This window comes from Mus caroli, chromosome 3 (assembly GCF_900094665.2).
Source record: "Mus caroli chromosome 3, CAROLI_EIJ_v1.1, whole genome shotgun sequence".
Classification (NCBI taxonomy): Eukaryota; Metazoa; Chordata; class Mammalia; order Rodentia; family Muridae; genus Mus; species Mus caroli.
The window spans coordinates 78,087,185-78,101,811 of record NC_034572.1 but is presented as its reverse complement, the minus strand read 5'-3'; the positions used below and the strand labels follow the sequence as shown (position 1 = coordinate 78,101,811).

The 14,627-nt window shown below is 45.3% G+C and overlaps 1 long non-coding RNA gene across 1 annotated transcript; it reads right to left on the bottom strand.

Annotated features, from left to right (window-relative positions):
• Positions 1-1,333: 1,333 nt before the first annotated feature.
• LOC110290621 lies at positions 1,334-14,238 on the bottom strand. Its single transcript, XR_002377474.1, has 3 exons — positions 14,197-14,238; positions 2,073-2,403; positions 1,334-1,498 (listed from the first exon to the last, which is right to left on the bottom strand). It is a non-coding gene; the product is annotated as an uncharacterized LOC110290621 (long non-coding RNA).
• Between the last annotated feature and the right edge of the window lie 389 nt (positions 14,239-14,627).

Below are 14,627 nucleotides of genomic sequence, written 5' to 3'. Positions count from 1 at the left end.
CCACTGGGATCTCTGTTCTTTCCTCCCCGATAACATATGCCTTAAGTCACCACTAGTAAGCAGACTCTTTGGGTCTCCTTCTGCCCTTGCCAGTCCTAAGCCCTAGTCCCATGTGAACCCCACAGTCAAGAGTTTCATGGCTTCAGAAGAAATAGAGCATCACAGAGGTGTCCCTCGCACATAGTAGGGGCTCTAAGAACAAGATTCACCTACAAATAGAGTAGCAACATCTCCAACATTTCCAAATTCTTTATGGCTAATGAGTTCCAGAATGGGAGCAATACCTGAGAATGGATGAACCGAGAAACAGAGAACTAAGCATGTTGTTACGTATACTGGAGTAGTTATGAGAATACAGTTCTTTGCTTTTGGAGTGGGATGGGGGAATGGAGGAGATAGAATTTTCAATATCATTTTATACCCCTTGCAGAGTTTGAGTCTGCATTTTCAAGGAGAGTGGGGAGGAGCCGGGCCATACTTGTGCTGTCGACCTAATGCTGGTGTTTAAAGAGAGGCAATAGACCTAGAGACAGCTGCTGGATGCCTTTTAAGTTAAAAATGGATAACTGAAGGTCTAAAATGACATTTCTTGGGGGTGCTGATGCAGCAAGGGAAGGAAGTAATACAGTGTCTTGGTTGTAGATTTCAGAGTATGAGGAGAGACTGGGAAATGAGGTGTCATAGCTAGGGTTTTACTGCCACGAACGGACACCACGACCAAAGTAACTCTTACAAGGACTACATTTAAATGGGGGCTGGCTTAAAGGTTTAGAGGTTCAGTCCATTATTATCAAGATGGGAGCATGGCAGCATCTAGGCAGGCATGGTGCTGGAGGGCCTGAGTGTTCTACATCTTGTTCCGAAGGCAAACAGAAGAAGGCTGACTCATCAGGCAGCTAGGAAGAGAGTCTCAAAGCCCACCCCTACAGTGACCCACTTCCTACTCCAGCAAGGCCACACTTATTCCAACAAGGCCACACCTCCTAATAGTGCCACTCCCTGGGTCAAGCAAATTCAAGCCACCGCACGGGGATTATAGTCTGGCCCTGAGTTTTATGATAAGACCGTTAGGCCTTATTTATGATCACTCTATGGATAAAATTCCACAAAGCTTGTCAAGTACCCTATCAGAAGAGACATAGGAGAAAGATTTGAAGTCTTGACTAAAAGATTCTTTCTACCTGTATCCCCAAGGATGTGACTTGAACTGAGCTAATTGAAACAGAATGGCAGAGTTAGAAGTGTCCCAGGCGAGGTTACTAAGCATGTGATCTATGGTGGATTAGTTAGGGTTCCTGTTGCTGGGAAGAGACACCATGACCAAGGCAACTCTTAGAAAGAACAAGACTTAATTGGGGCTGGCTTGCAGTTTCAGGTTTGGTCCAATATCATCAATAGCAGGGAACATAGCAGCATGTAGGCAGATATGGTACTGGTGAAGGAGCTGAGAGTTCTGCATCTTGATCCAACTGCAGCCAGGTGAGACTGTCTCTTCCAACTGGGCAGAGATTGAGCACTAAGAGTTCACAAAGCCCACCCTTACAGTGACTCATTTCCTCTAACAAGGACACACCTCTTAATAATGTCACTCTTAGTGGGCCAACCATTTAAACACATAAGTCTGTAGGGGTCAGACCCATTCAAACCACTATATATAGCTAACATACCAAAGCCAGGTAATCAATGAGGGTAGGCTTGTAGTGATTCTTAAATGTAGAGCAAAAAGCCATACACTGCAGATCCACAGCAGAACTGTAATGGACATAGTAGGGAGAGGAGAGACTACCAAAGACCCAGGGGCAGAAGCTGTCTCCCTGCCCACTACCAAACCTAGTTTGGGGACCAAAATATTCCTTTACCAGCAGAAGCTGGAAGTCACCCAAGTACATGGTGAGGGTCCTTCCCTATAGACACTGCCATGCTTTTTTGTAATTCTAGAAGGTCTTAAGTATTGTTGTTTTCCATCCTCCCTCTTCTCTTCACTCCTCATCCTTATCCTCCTCCCCACTATTGTGCCTTTCCCTTCTATTAACCCTGCAAAGTTACAGAGAAGAGATAGGCAAATCACTTACCTATGAAATGAGCTTGGAACTGTAGCAGTGGCCCGATCAATTAGGAGCTGAATCACTCTGAGCATCCACTGATAGGATACCTGAAAGCAGCCCAGAGCCCTGGGACCTTCTCAGCTGCTCCCCACGTCATTAGAGATTCAAGTCAGACTCAGTTGAAAACCATGGGCTTTGCTCTTCCTCATCTATAGGCCAAGTATCGATTCTATCCTCTTGTCTGGTCCTCAGTACTCGCATAGCTCCGGTTGCCACTGGAGCTAAGTGCTGACAAACACAAGGTTCGGTTGTCCTAGGCTGCCTTTCCTGTCTTCTCAAGAATGTTGTAATGACTTATCTTAATTGGGGAAAATAAGGTAGATAATAATTGCAGCTCTCTCAGCCAATGAGTAAAAGAGTCACCAGGCTAAAGAAGTTGAAGTCCACCTTGGGTATTTAAATACTTGCAACCTCAGAGTGGCTATCACATATAGGCTTGGGCATGGAGCTTCTCACCCCCTCACACACACACACACACACACACACCCGCCAAGGAGAGGTGGTTAATGTAGTTGATGTCAATTCATTTTCTGTCCTTCATGGAAAACCCGCCCCATGGCTTTCTGCCAGTCAAAAGAGTTCTGGGGTGCCCATGATTTTCTGCTCAAGGAAAAGAATGGCTTTTTGCATAATTCTGAGAGCAAGCAACATGACTCCCCACCACATCATGGAAAATTCCCAGAAATACAACGCATAAGATGAATAGAGGTCCCAGCAAGCAAGCAATGATAAGGAGGTGTGTGGCATTCTACAGCGGTCTCCTGCCTGGAAGTCACATAAAAGCCCGGTTTGCACTGTGTAGCAGCTGCATTTTTCTTGTCTACAAATTCCAGTTGTGTGGTAAAGTGGCATGCTATAAGGGAACACCATGTCTGCCAATAATAGAAATTGTCTGAGATTTCTGAAGAATTGGTAAACAACCAGGGATAGAACAGAGGTGGCTTTGGGAGTTTGTGTCTTGACTGGAGATTTTGATAGCCCTTGTTGTTCTTAATAGCTTAACCTCAGGCAGCGATGAGAGGAGATTTGGTACTCAGGTGAATAAACAGCAGGCAGGATGGCAAATGATTTACTTTTGTGTTGCTGTGGCCAAAATACCTGAGAACAACTTAAGGGGAAAATGTTTTATTTATCTTGCCATATCAGAGGTATAAGTTCATCATGACACTAAATCACAGCAGTTCATACAGTCAGTGACCAGCAAGTAGAGAGGAGTGCACGAGAAGAAACCTGAGTGAGAGAGTTCCCAATGACATGCCTTTGGGAAAAGTAGGTCGCCAGGTCACTTCTCTTCTGTCTTTTACTACCTCCCAGCAATGCTGTCATATCATGAATCCATCAAATGCTTAATGTAGGCATGAGTTCAGAGCCCTGGGGCTCTAACTGTTTCTGGACATGCCTCCCAGACACCCCCAGGCTGGTGTTCCACTAATTCCCTTGGTGTTTCTCAGTCCAATCAAGTAGACTGTCAAAATTGACCATTGTAGATGACATAGAATTCATGGGTCTGTGGAAGTCAAGATTGCAACATGAGGAGAGTTGAAATTGGACTCAAGTGCAGACCAGAACTATCCCTATGGATTAACCATCATGAGCCACCGTGTCCCCAGCACCTCTGCTCAAAAGAACTTCGGAAGGCCAGAACAAAGACTCCTAAGTAAGAGGCTCCCGCATATGGATCCAGGCATCCTCTGAATTACCACTCTCTGACCTTCTGGATAGCAGGCGTATGGTGGTAAAGCACATGGGATCCCAGAGTCTAGCAAACAGCCAGGAGGATGTCATGGTGGGTATCATTGTGTCTAGTTTTACAGAGGAAGGAACTGGACTGTAATAGGATTACATGCCCGAGGCTTCTGTGGGGGCAAAGCATCCATTCCCTGAAGGTTCCCTTGCGTTAACTGATGAAGTTTAACTACAGATCAGTCACATAGACTTATCATGTACATAGAGGCAGTCACATAACCCAACAGGAGCTCAGCAGCATCTATAGCCTTTTGTACAGGAGAGGGGAATAGAGTGCAGGCAAATTTCTGTGGGAATAGTACGTGACTATATACAGGAAGTTTCACTTAGAGCAGCACAGAGAAGACGGTGGGTTGCAAAGGATTCTCCTTGGAATGTGAATGGATATGGAAGAGAAGATAAGGGTGGGTGCAAGTCTGTCCAGAGTGTTCACATGGTGGGTGTGGACTGCAACAGATAAGAAGATGCCTAGTAGAGCCTCTTTCAGCAACTGAAACTGTTAAACTCCTTTAATTTAAAATAGCCAGAGCTGGACATAGTAGCCCATACCTGTAATCCTATCATCAAGGTGGTTGAGGCAGGAGGACCCCAAGTTTGAAGCCAGCCTGGGCTACATACTAAGAGTGTTTAAAAAGCAAATAAACAAAGCATACAAGAGCAGTACTTTTGAGAGAGTCCCTGGGCTCATTTGCTGTGCAGCTAGCAATGGGTAGAAGCAGGATTCTTAGTCAGCATTTGGGCATCTCTCTCTGCCCCTTATAACAGTATCACTTCTCTGGCCACTGCACTTTTGACCATCTATTTACCCTTCTGGTCTCTGCTTTGCTTTGCCTACCAGCGAGTCCATATGGCTCCTAACCGCCTGCATCCCTGGGCTTCTATCATCCGTTCACGCTCACGTTCTGGCTCATGGCATAGGTTTCAGAGGAACTAGCTGGAGACTGCTGCGTTGCTGGGTTTCCACACTGCCTGCAACCTATCTGCCTGGTTTCTGACCCCATCCTCAGCCCAATCCAGGTCTGACACTCTCTGACTTTGGCTTCGTTTCTGTGATATATGGTCACACTTGCTAGATCACTGCCCACAAAGCTGGGTTTTGTTTGATGAGAGCTGGACCAGGCAGCAGGTCATTAGCCAACAACCACTCCATTGAGATGACAGGACAGATGGGCAACTCAAAACTGTAAGCCAAGAACAGAGGCCAAAGATGCACCAGGTGCAGGCTCTTGAGACAGGGAATGGGGATCCAGGCAAAGGTCAGCAGTACAGAAGCCAAGGCAGACAATGGTAGGTAGAGTGGGAGGGGCCGCTCCATGGGGTACAGTGTTAAAGCAGTGTCAAAGCACACAGGGAGGCTGGATGCAAATGGGCAGGGATGCAGAACTGGAAAGTGGCTTATAGTTAGTTACATTCACTTCCCTCTGGGAAGAGCAGAGCATACCACTCAGGACCATGTAGCAGGATGCTGAGGCTGTCACAGAACACAAAGAGGAATCAACTGTGGGCAGCTGTCTTTAACTGTGGTTGTCAGGAAAGAAAAGGGAGGCTCTGTAGGCAGGATTAGGAGGGCCTAGCTAGAGTGATTTCAGCAGACCTCGGGGTCAGCACGTGGCTCTGGGGAACTGGGGTGAGTGTGCCGTAACTCTGGAGTGTGAGAGCAAGCTGAGGGAGGTGGTGAGGTATGGGCTTCATCTTTCACTCACACAGAAGAATTGGCTGCCAGTCCATCAGTGCCTTAAAACTGGGTCAAGAGCGCATGTATAAGAGCAAGCATACATAAAATTTATATTACAGCTGGATTGGTGCAGACTCGGAAGGAAAGTTGTTTTCTGTTTTCAAATTCCAAAGTAGTATATAGAAATTACGGTGAAAACTGATTTTAAAAAGTGATGACCTGGATTGCAGGTGAATGTACTATTAGTAGGATAGATGCACGGTTTTCCAGAACATTGGCTGTCCTGATAGGAAGTGGACGTCTAAAGGTGCTTATATATACACCCAGGCCATTTTGTAGTTCACAGTAAAGATTAAAATAGGATTGCTGACTATGTATGAATGCCTTTTGTAAGCTTAATAGCATATTGTGGGCCTTGTTCCATATCAGCACAAGGCTGTAACATCACTCTTTTTAAATAGCTATATAGTATTACACAGTGTGTCACAACCAGAATGAATTAGCAATCATCCTACTATTAATTAATATTTGTGTTGCTCTTAGGCTTTTACTAGTCTATTGAGTCAGTAAACATTGGACACATTTGTGTGACTTTTCTGAGACATAAATTCTTAGAAATAAAATTTCTGGATCAAAGGAATCATACGCATTTTAAATTTAATTAGCAACTATTCAATTTCTCTCTGAAAAGATTACACCAGTTTATAATCCCACGGCAGTTTATGGCTAGACATTAGGCATTATTGATCTTCATTTTCTCAATATAATTGGGGGAAAATGTGGCTTTATTTTAATTTGGCTAGGGGTGTATGTAGTCCTTAAATGTTGCCAGCGTTTGACTATCCTCATCTATATATCAATCCTTTGGGTCTTTCCCTAATTTTCGATCTCTTTTCTTTATATATTTAGAAGATCAACTGCTTGCTATGTAGCTTATGAGTAGCCTTATTAGTTTATCAGTTGCTTTTAATTTTGTTTATGGTTTCTTTTCTGCATAAAGGTTTCTGTGTTTTGTATGATAAGATATTTTGGTGTTTTCTTTTGTGGTTTCTGGCTTTCTCACCTTGCCTTGGGAGAGCTTCATATTGGAGGAGCACTATTGAGGGGACCAGGCTGGATTAGCCAATACCCCTAGCATTGTCTGTATTTTCCCAGTGAACACCTAGTATGTCTTCTTGGAAGTCCCCTTGTGGCTGAGGGTGGAGAAGAGCCACTGTAAGCTCAGGTCATTGATTATGTACTTCGTAACGTTTTGTGTGTCGAGATGCTGACAAAAGCTATGGATCTCACACATAATCTAATCCAATCTCACATCTTCTAATCATCATCTTAAGCTGCCAGGACTCTATCATAGACTCCTCAGACTCGCAACTTTTTCTACTGCATTGCTGACTATCTAATTTATGACAATCAAATTCATGCCAGTAGATGTTTCATTCTGACTGCTTTCCCTACACCCAGGAAACCAAGCATCCCATGGCTGATATCCAATACCTAAAACTCTTTCTGGAGCCCCCCTTCCCTCTTAGGAAGTCTGTGACTCCTCACGGCCCCACATGCAAAGGCAGGCCTCACTCAGTCTCAGATCCAGTGTCCCTGTTCCCTCACAGAGGACAGCTGCTCCCCTGTGCTCTTCCCTACCTCTCGTCATCTGACCTCTCACCAAGGACATTGCAGCCAGGCCTCCTCTATACGGGGCCCTGGGCTGGAGGAGGGAGACTAAAGACCCCAGGCAGAGGTTGGCATCTGTCCACACCCAGAAGTTCCCACCGGGAGAAGGTCAAGGCTTAGCAGTAATATTTTACCAGCACTTTGGAGGGCATAGATGAGGAGCTTGGAAATTCAAGGCCACTTTTGGGAAAACCAATGCATATAATTGAGAGATGGGTTTTGGAAGATCTCTCCAGAGTGTTGGTTCTCTTTGACTGCCAAGGACAAAGGGAGAGACTTTACTGAGGCCTCAAGTCCCCACAGAGCCAGGAGCTTCAATATAGATGCTAACACCCTCTGCAGATCTCTCTTTCTCTCTGTCTCTCTCTCTGTCTCTCTCTCTGTCTCTCTCTCTGTCTCTGTCCCTCTCTGTGTCTCTCTCTGTCTCTTTGTCTCTCTCTGTCTCTCTGTCTCTGTCTCTCTCTGTCTCTCTCTCTCTGTCTCTCTCTCTCTCTCACACACACACACACACACACACACATGCACACGCACACGCGTGCACGCACACCAGAAAGCATCATTTCCAGACAAATCTAATCAATACTCTAAGAAGCACACAGGGGGCTGCTCTCGGCTTCAGAAATCCCAGCCTTAAGTGGTTCTGATTGCTTTCTGTGGGGCTTTGGCTACAAAACGGTCAGTCCAGGGCATAAAGCTTGCGCACTCGGCACTTGAATTGGGTAATATCATCCAAACACCCCCATGTGGAATTCAAATACCATCTCATGCAGGTCTCAGCTGTCTCCTGTACCTTCCTATTCCTTCCTTCCTATTTTATACACAGCTACCAAATATTAGCTTGACTGTTTGTGCCTCCAAACATAACTAATCTTGATCATAACTAATCCTTCTGGAGAAATAACCAAGATTCAACTCTTAAAGGAATATGGAGAATAAATCACTCAGCCCCCACAAAATGTAGGTCAGTCCAATTTTAGCAGTAGGCTTCATTTCTCCCAATCAGATGCTATTTGTTTAATCTCCTAATTCTCCTAAAAATATTTCAAGCAAGGGGGAGAAAGAGTCCTCTTATGAAGGATATCCGGCGAAGTGGAGATGGATGGTTTAAGCTTCGGGCATGAGCAATGGCTTGCAGAGAGAGCTATTTCCAAATGGACCCCAGAAGATCCTCAACCTCCCACCGACTTATGCATTTTACCTGAGAAAAGCTTTAGCCCTCAGGGAAGGTGGTCTGTTGACAGAAATGCACCCACAAAATATAATACCACCAACTGGGAACCGAATGTTCAAGTGTCCCAGAAAGAAGATGGGGACATTTCATTTAAACCACAAACCCAACAAGCAACAAGCCACGTATGAGTAAACCCCCCACTGTGGAGGAGGCAGACTGAATTAGTGCCTCTTTCCGGGGCACTAAACCTTGACAGTGAGACTGCGCTCATCTGTTTTGGCATTACTGTAATGAACTGCCAGAAGCTAGGTAATTTTTTATAAAGAGGTTTATCTTGGCTCACAGTACTGAGGCCCAAGGCTGAGGGGTTTGCATCTAGTAGTAGACTTATTACTGACTGAGTCTCAAGGCAGGACAGTGGATTGCACAGTGACACACGGGGAAGGCACGCGGGCATTAATAACACTCCAGAGTTTCTGACTTTGCTTATACAGTCACCAGGAATCAATCACGGGGACTTTATCTCAAGGAGTGGTAACTAAACCCAATTCTCTCCCCAAGTCTTCACCTCTAGACATCACAGTAAGGTGACCTCCACCCTCTAACACCTCACAGAGGACATGAAACCCTAGAGCATGGACTCTCTCAGGAGACACACTGAAGGCATACTGGGCCATCGCAGAGGCGGCCACCTTAATGGAGGTGTTCATTTATATCAGTGCATTAGATCTTTGGTTTTGTCTTGATTTAATATCAATTTAAAATTTCTCCGACTTAGGGAACAAGTGAGAGTACAGTAGATCTAAGAACAGGGGGTGGAAGGGTAGAGAGGGTGCTGGGGGTGCAGAGGGTGCAGGGGGTGGGGGGACAGTTCTGCTCTTGAGCCCCCTCCTTTGAGACTTTTGCTGGACATCGTAAAGCAGTTATCTCAGAGCTCTAGCTTAGCATACCTCTTGTTTCATTTACCGGAAATCCTGTTCTCAACTTTCCTATCACCCATTCTCCCCTTCCCTCCTTACCTTCCCCCACCCCAGACCCTGCCTCTGTGTTAATCTCTTTTCCCTTTTCTGCTGTGACTTTCTTTTTCCATGCTGTGAAGGTGGAGGGGGGTTTTAAATTCTTTGGGTGGGAAAGCTACTCCTTACTTGGGGTATAAAATAAGAATTAATTTTCTCACCTTCCTTTCTTACTGGGGGGAAAATAAGTAACAAAAGTAAACCTTTTTTTCTACCTCCTCCAAAACCCAGGGAATTATATGAAATTACAGTAGCCTAAGAAAGACTCCTTCTTAACATTTCATACCATACTGTAAAGAGCCAGTAGGCAAACCTGAGTAAAATAAGCAGTGTTTTAATAATACTATAGGTTTCCCAGCATGTTAACTCACTTCCTGTTACTGTGAAAAATCCAAGGGAAAAATTAATATAAAAGGAAGAAATATTTTGCATGGTTTATAGACTCAGAGCCTTTGATCAATGGCCACTTGGCTGTGTTACTTTCTGCTTGGGAAAATAGTATGTCATGGCAAGAGTGTGGCAGAGGAAGCCTGTTCACCTCATGGTTGCTGGGGAGCAGATGGAAAGACAAAAAAGAAAAAAAGAAAAGAAAAGAAAAATGCACTCTCCTGTCATGCATATGATAGTAGTAAATTGTCATGTGCTATTTTAATTCATTGGGGAAAAAAAAACCTCTGGGTGCCAGGAGGGTCCCATCTTGTCTCAGATTAGAGTATGTCTACCTCACGGGTCCTCCAAGACTCCCTGTCCTAGGGCAAGTTGACCTCTGACCCCATAACAGGGAGGAAGGATAACAGGAAAATGCTGAGGATATTAAGAGCATTGTGTCCTTGAGAAGAGCTAAAATGTAAACTATTTCCAATAGCGGTTACTATTGCTCATGACCCAATTTCTTTCCACTGGGTCCTACTTCCTAGAACTTCCACTTCCTCCCAGTAAATGCCACAGACTGGGACCCAAGCTTTTCCCACACAGGCTTTTGAGTGATGAGCCCTGACACTCCAGGAACCTGAGTTGGATTCTTAGTAAGGCAAGGTCCTTATGCCCAGCCAACTTCTCTTGTGTGTTGCTGTGTGCTGTCAATCAGACACAGGGATGAAGACAGCTCCAGTTACCACAACAAAGAGAACAGGCTTCAAGTGTGTTGTAGAGATGGGCAATTAAGGAAAGCAGAGAGAGGTTCACTTGCTTGACATCAGTGAACAGTTCATAGCAGTGGGCATTGCCCCATCAGTTGAATGAAGAGATCTGGTGAAAGGATGGTGATTCTTAGCAGCAACGAAGAAGGAAAGGGGAAGAGGGGATGCTCAGAATGGACATGAAGTAAAGAAGTCATCAATGTCCTGGGAAGAGTGGACAGGCTGGGAGGGCTGGCTCCAGTGACGAGGATTCCCAACCTTTGACAAGGATGTTGTTTTTGTCCTTAAAGCCATGAAATGAGCCAGAGGAAAGATATGTTGTTAGTAGTAAAGTCACTGGGTGGCACCATTCCTGGAGGAAATCCCTGATGGCTCAGAGCCTCCAACAACCCTTCACAGGGTAGTCCCTCAGACTACCCAACCCTGGTGCACATGAGAATCACATACATTCTTTCAACAATGTACCAGGTCTCTTCCTGGGGGTCCTAACTTAACCGACCTGGGATAGGAATCAGTCATTGGAATTTTGAAGAGTTCTCCACTGATTTTAACTTGAACATTGAGTTGAACAGAGATGAAAGCCACTGAATAAACCAGTTGGGACTAACCAGTTGGAAAATGTGTGCCTCCATGTCCCACTGTCCTAAAGGATGCTATTGAGGTGATGTGACTTCCAGCACCTCTTGTCTGCTGTCTGTGCTCTCTCTCAGCCTTTGTCACACTGTCATGGCAGTTCTGTCCCATCATTTTCCTTCCATCTTCTTCATGGTTTGCTTCCTATGGGTCCTATATGTCACTCTGCTAAGTGACAAGTGGCAAAGACCACTAATTGCTTGATTAAAAAAAAAAAACCTAATTGCTGTTAACATTACCTGGCTAGAGTGTCCCCCATACTAATGAAATGTCCCTCAGTTATAAAATGCTCCCCCAGAAGCTGCTCCACACAACAGGAGCTTTAGCACAGGCTGGCTGGGGGCACCAGGGCTTTGATGTTCCTCAAGGTCCTAGCACTGATGGCCCCACCTTTGGAGTGGACAAGCATGGGCTGAGGAAAGACTGGAGACATATCCTGGCTACCTGTATGTATGAGCTCACTTACTTGACAGGACCCTTGTTAGGGGCCCATCAAAGGGTGCAAGCATGCTACAAACATTAGCTTCCACTTTCCCTGCAGTCAAGGGCCAGATCCAAGTACATGTTCTGACAGCTATGTCTTCCCGCTAACACATGGAGGTTAAACCTAGAGCTGAGCAATACCCACTCCACCTCCATCTATACAGTTATTTGATTTCCACATTTTCCACTGAAGGATACACATAAGATGACATTAACTGTCAGATCCACTTTGTGCATGCCATTTAGCGGTGTTAAGCACATCGTGCCCCTGTGTGACTAATGCCAGCACATCGTGCGGCTATTTCCAGAGCTCTTCACCTTGCAAAATTCAAGCCCGGTACCATGACAAAATAACTGAGATAATCAATTTATAGGAAAGAAAGGTTTATTTGGAGCCCACGTGAATAGCCCGTTGTCACTTGGCCTTATTGCTTTGGGTCTGTAGTGAGGATTCAATATGTGGTAGGAAGAACACTTTGAAACAACCAACCAAAACAAACACTGTTCACCCGGGGCTGCTGGGAAGTGGGAAGAGAGGAGGAGGTGGGGATAGAGACAGAGACAAAGACATAGAGAGGATCAGGTTCTGATATCCCCCTTCTTTATGGGTATACCCCCAGTGACTTAAACTCTAACCAGGCCCTACCTCTTAAAGGTTTCTCCACTGTCTGTTAACATCACTCTGGAACCACACCATTAACCCATGGTTTGGTGGACACCTATAAAGCCATTGTACCACAAAACAATAACAGTTCCTTCCCCCTCAAGTTCCTGGCAACCTGGATCCTGTTTCGCCCGCTTTAGGCTTGACTATTCTAGGTATCTCATGGAAACAAAACCAGAATGCAGTTATTTTTCTTAGTCTGAAGATCAAGGCTGATTATTCCTCCTGTTAAGTTTTCTCTTGCTAGCTTTTACCCAGGCTCTCAGCCTTCCTAGAGCTCTCAGATCCTGATGAACAGTGCAACATTTTCTGTGTTGTCTGCAGAGAGTGCGATGAACTCTCCACGGCTCCATCCAGATCAGGGGCAGCATCTTTAACATAGTGAGTCAGAAGGCAACGCTGTTCTCTAGCCAAGGTCTGAGAAAGCCAAACTTGATCTTTGCTTTACTGTGGATTTCTAATCAGCCAAATGGTATCCTCCCACACTCACCTCCTACTCAAGGCAGTGATTCTTTACTGTTACTTTTGATGGCTGAAACTCACTTTCTGTCCCAACCTCCATTCTTGTCTTCCTCCTTAGCAAAAGAACCCTAATTTTCAGCTCCATTGATCCAGCCTCTCTCACAGCCAGATATGCCTGGGTGTCGCCACTGCAGTCAATGGGTTGTAAGTAAGAGCTGTGTGATGGAACTTTGGACATGTATGTCTTCCCTAAAAATAACTGACTCAGCTGGGAGGAGCCAGCCCTTCCTTCCCCCTGAAGTTTAAACGCAGTTGGAAAGGCTCAGTCTGAAGCAGCCATCTTGATCATGAGGTGACCTTGAGCATAAAGGAGAGAATCAATCTCTCTGAGTCTTAGAAACCAGGATTTTAGAAAGTAGCTTGAAAGGTCATTAGAAAAGAACAAAAAGTGTTTTGTCAGCACGCATTTTAGAAGCGCCCCGATAGGAGGAGCTACAAAAGCCTTTCTTTGGAGACTTCAGCCATCTCTAACAGTTTCCTTTGAAATCACTAATTATACTCTAAAAAGACGGCATCATTGGAGCCAGAACCAGCAGCCAATTACCCACGAGAAATCACTCACTGTGTGGGCTGTCTTTTCTCTCTCTGTTCGCATAATTTCAAAATGCAATTTCTAGAACCATGCTAAATACTTGTAAACAGAGATTGGTTTGATTGCAAAGGGGGAACCATTTTGGGGCGGTAAAAACGACAATTATTTCTCCTTGTCTTCTAGTTCACAGAACAGCACCCTTTGGGTCACTTTTCAAATACCTACCACTGGATTTAGAGCCATCCGCAACTCCAGCCAGAGATGCTGACTTCTAAAGCAGGTGTATTTTCCTATGAGGTGGTGGGAAAACCTAGCACTTGGAGTTAGAAGACCAAGGTTTGAGTTCCAGCTCGAGATATGGGCTGGCTAGCCTTGTTATGTCTCAGACTCCTCATCTCAAAACTGGCCACACAAAAGACTAAGTGGGCAAGGTGTGTATGTAAATTTTAATGGGCCCTAATGGAAAGCGAGCCTGGTAAAGCCTCCTGCCTTCTATGGCATCCTATCAAGTGCCTGGAAGACTGAAGGTGTCTATACCAGTCATAACTATCGAAACTGCAGCAAAATGGGAACTGCAAAGCCCTGGTAGCTAGCCACCACCAATGTTTGTCTTTTCTAGGTCTGATGTGGATGGAGCTTGGCTGCTGGGCTGGTTCAGGCCAGTTCAGACTGGTTCAGGCTGGCTCAGGCCAGTTCAGACACCTATTCTTCAGCTGAGCGATGGAGCTGGGAAAGCCCTGCTTCATGGGTTTCTCATGCTTTTCTTAGGACTAAGGGCTAGTTGGAGCCCATCCTTTTCATGGTGGTATCAGAAAGGCAGAGGAAACAAGACAGCTTACCTGTTGTTGGTATTCCTTCTATGCTCCGCCCAACAGTTACCTAGCAACAGTCAGGTAGTCCTGGCTAGCTATAAAAGGGTGAGAAGGCTAGGCTGATTCCATGACAGGCTTCAAATTGGCAGTTGAGGAGACTAGGCCTAAATGTCTGTTTCTAAGAACTGGGCAATTCCAGGCAAGACCAGGCCTCACAAGCTGCACTGCCACCTGCCCTGAGGCAAGGACAATACGTCAACAGCAGTTTCTAGACTTCCTCAGCAACAGTCTCCAGACCTCTCCAGCAAGTTTCTAGCCCCCACACTCCAGAAACGGAATGTCTGGAAAGATGGACCCAACAGATTAGCATGGAGGTCACCTACCCCAGAGTTCCCTATGTGCTTTAAATCAGGCCTACAAGTGCACTTGGTGTTTCTCTAGCTTGGTAATGGAAGACC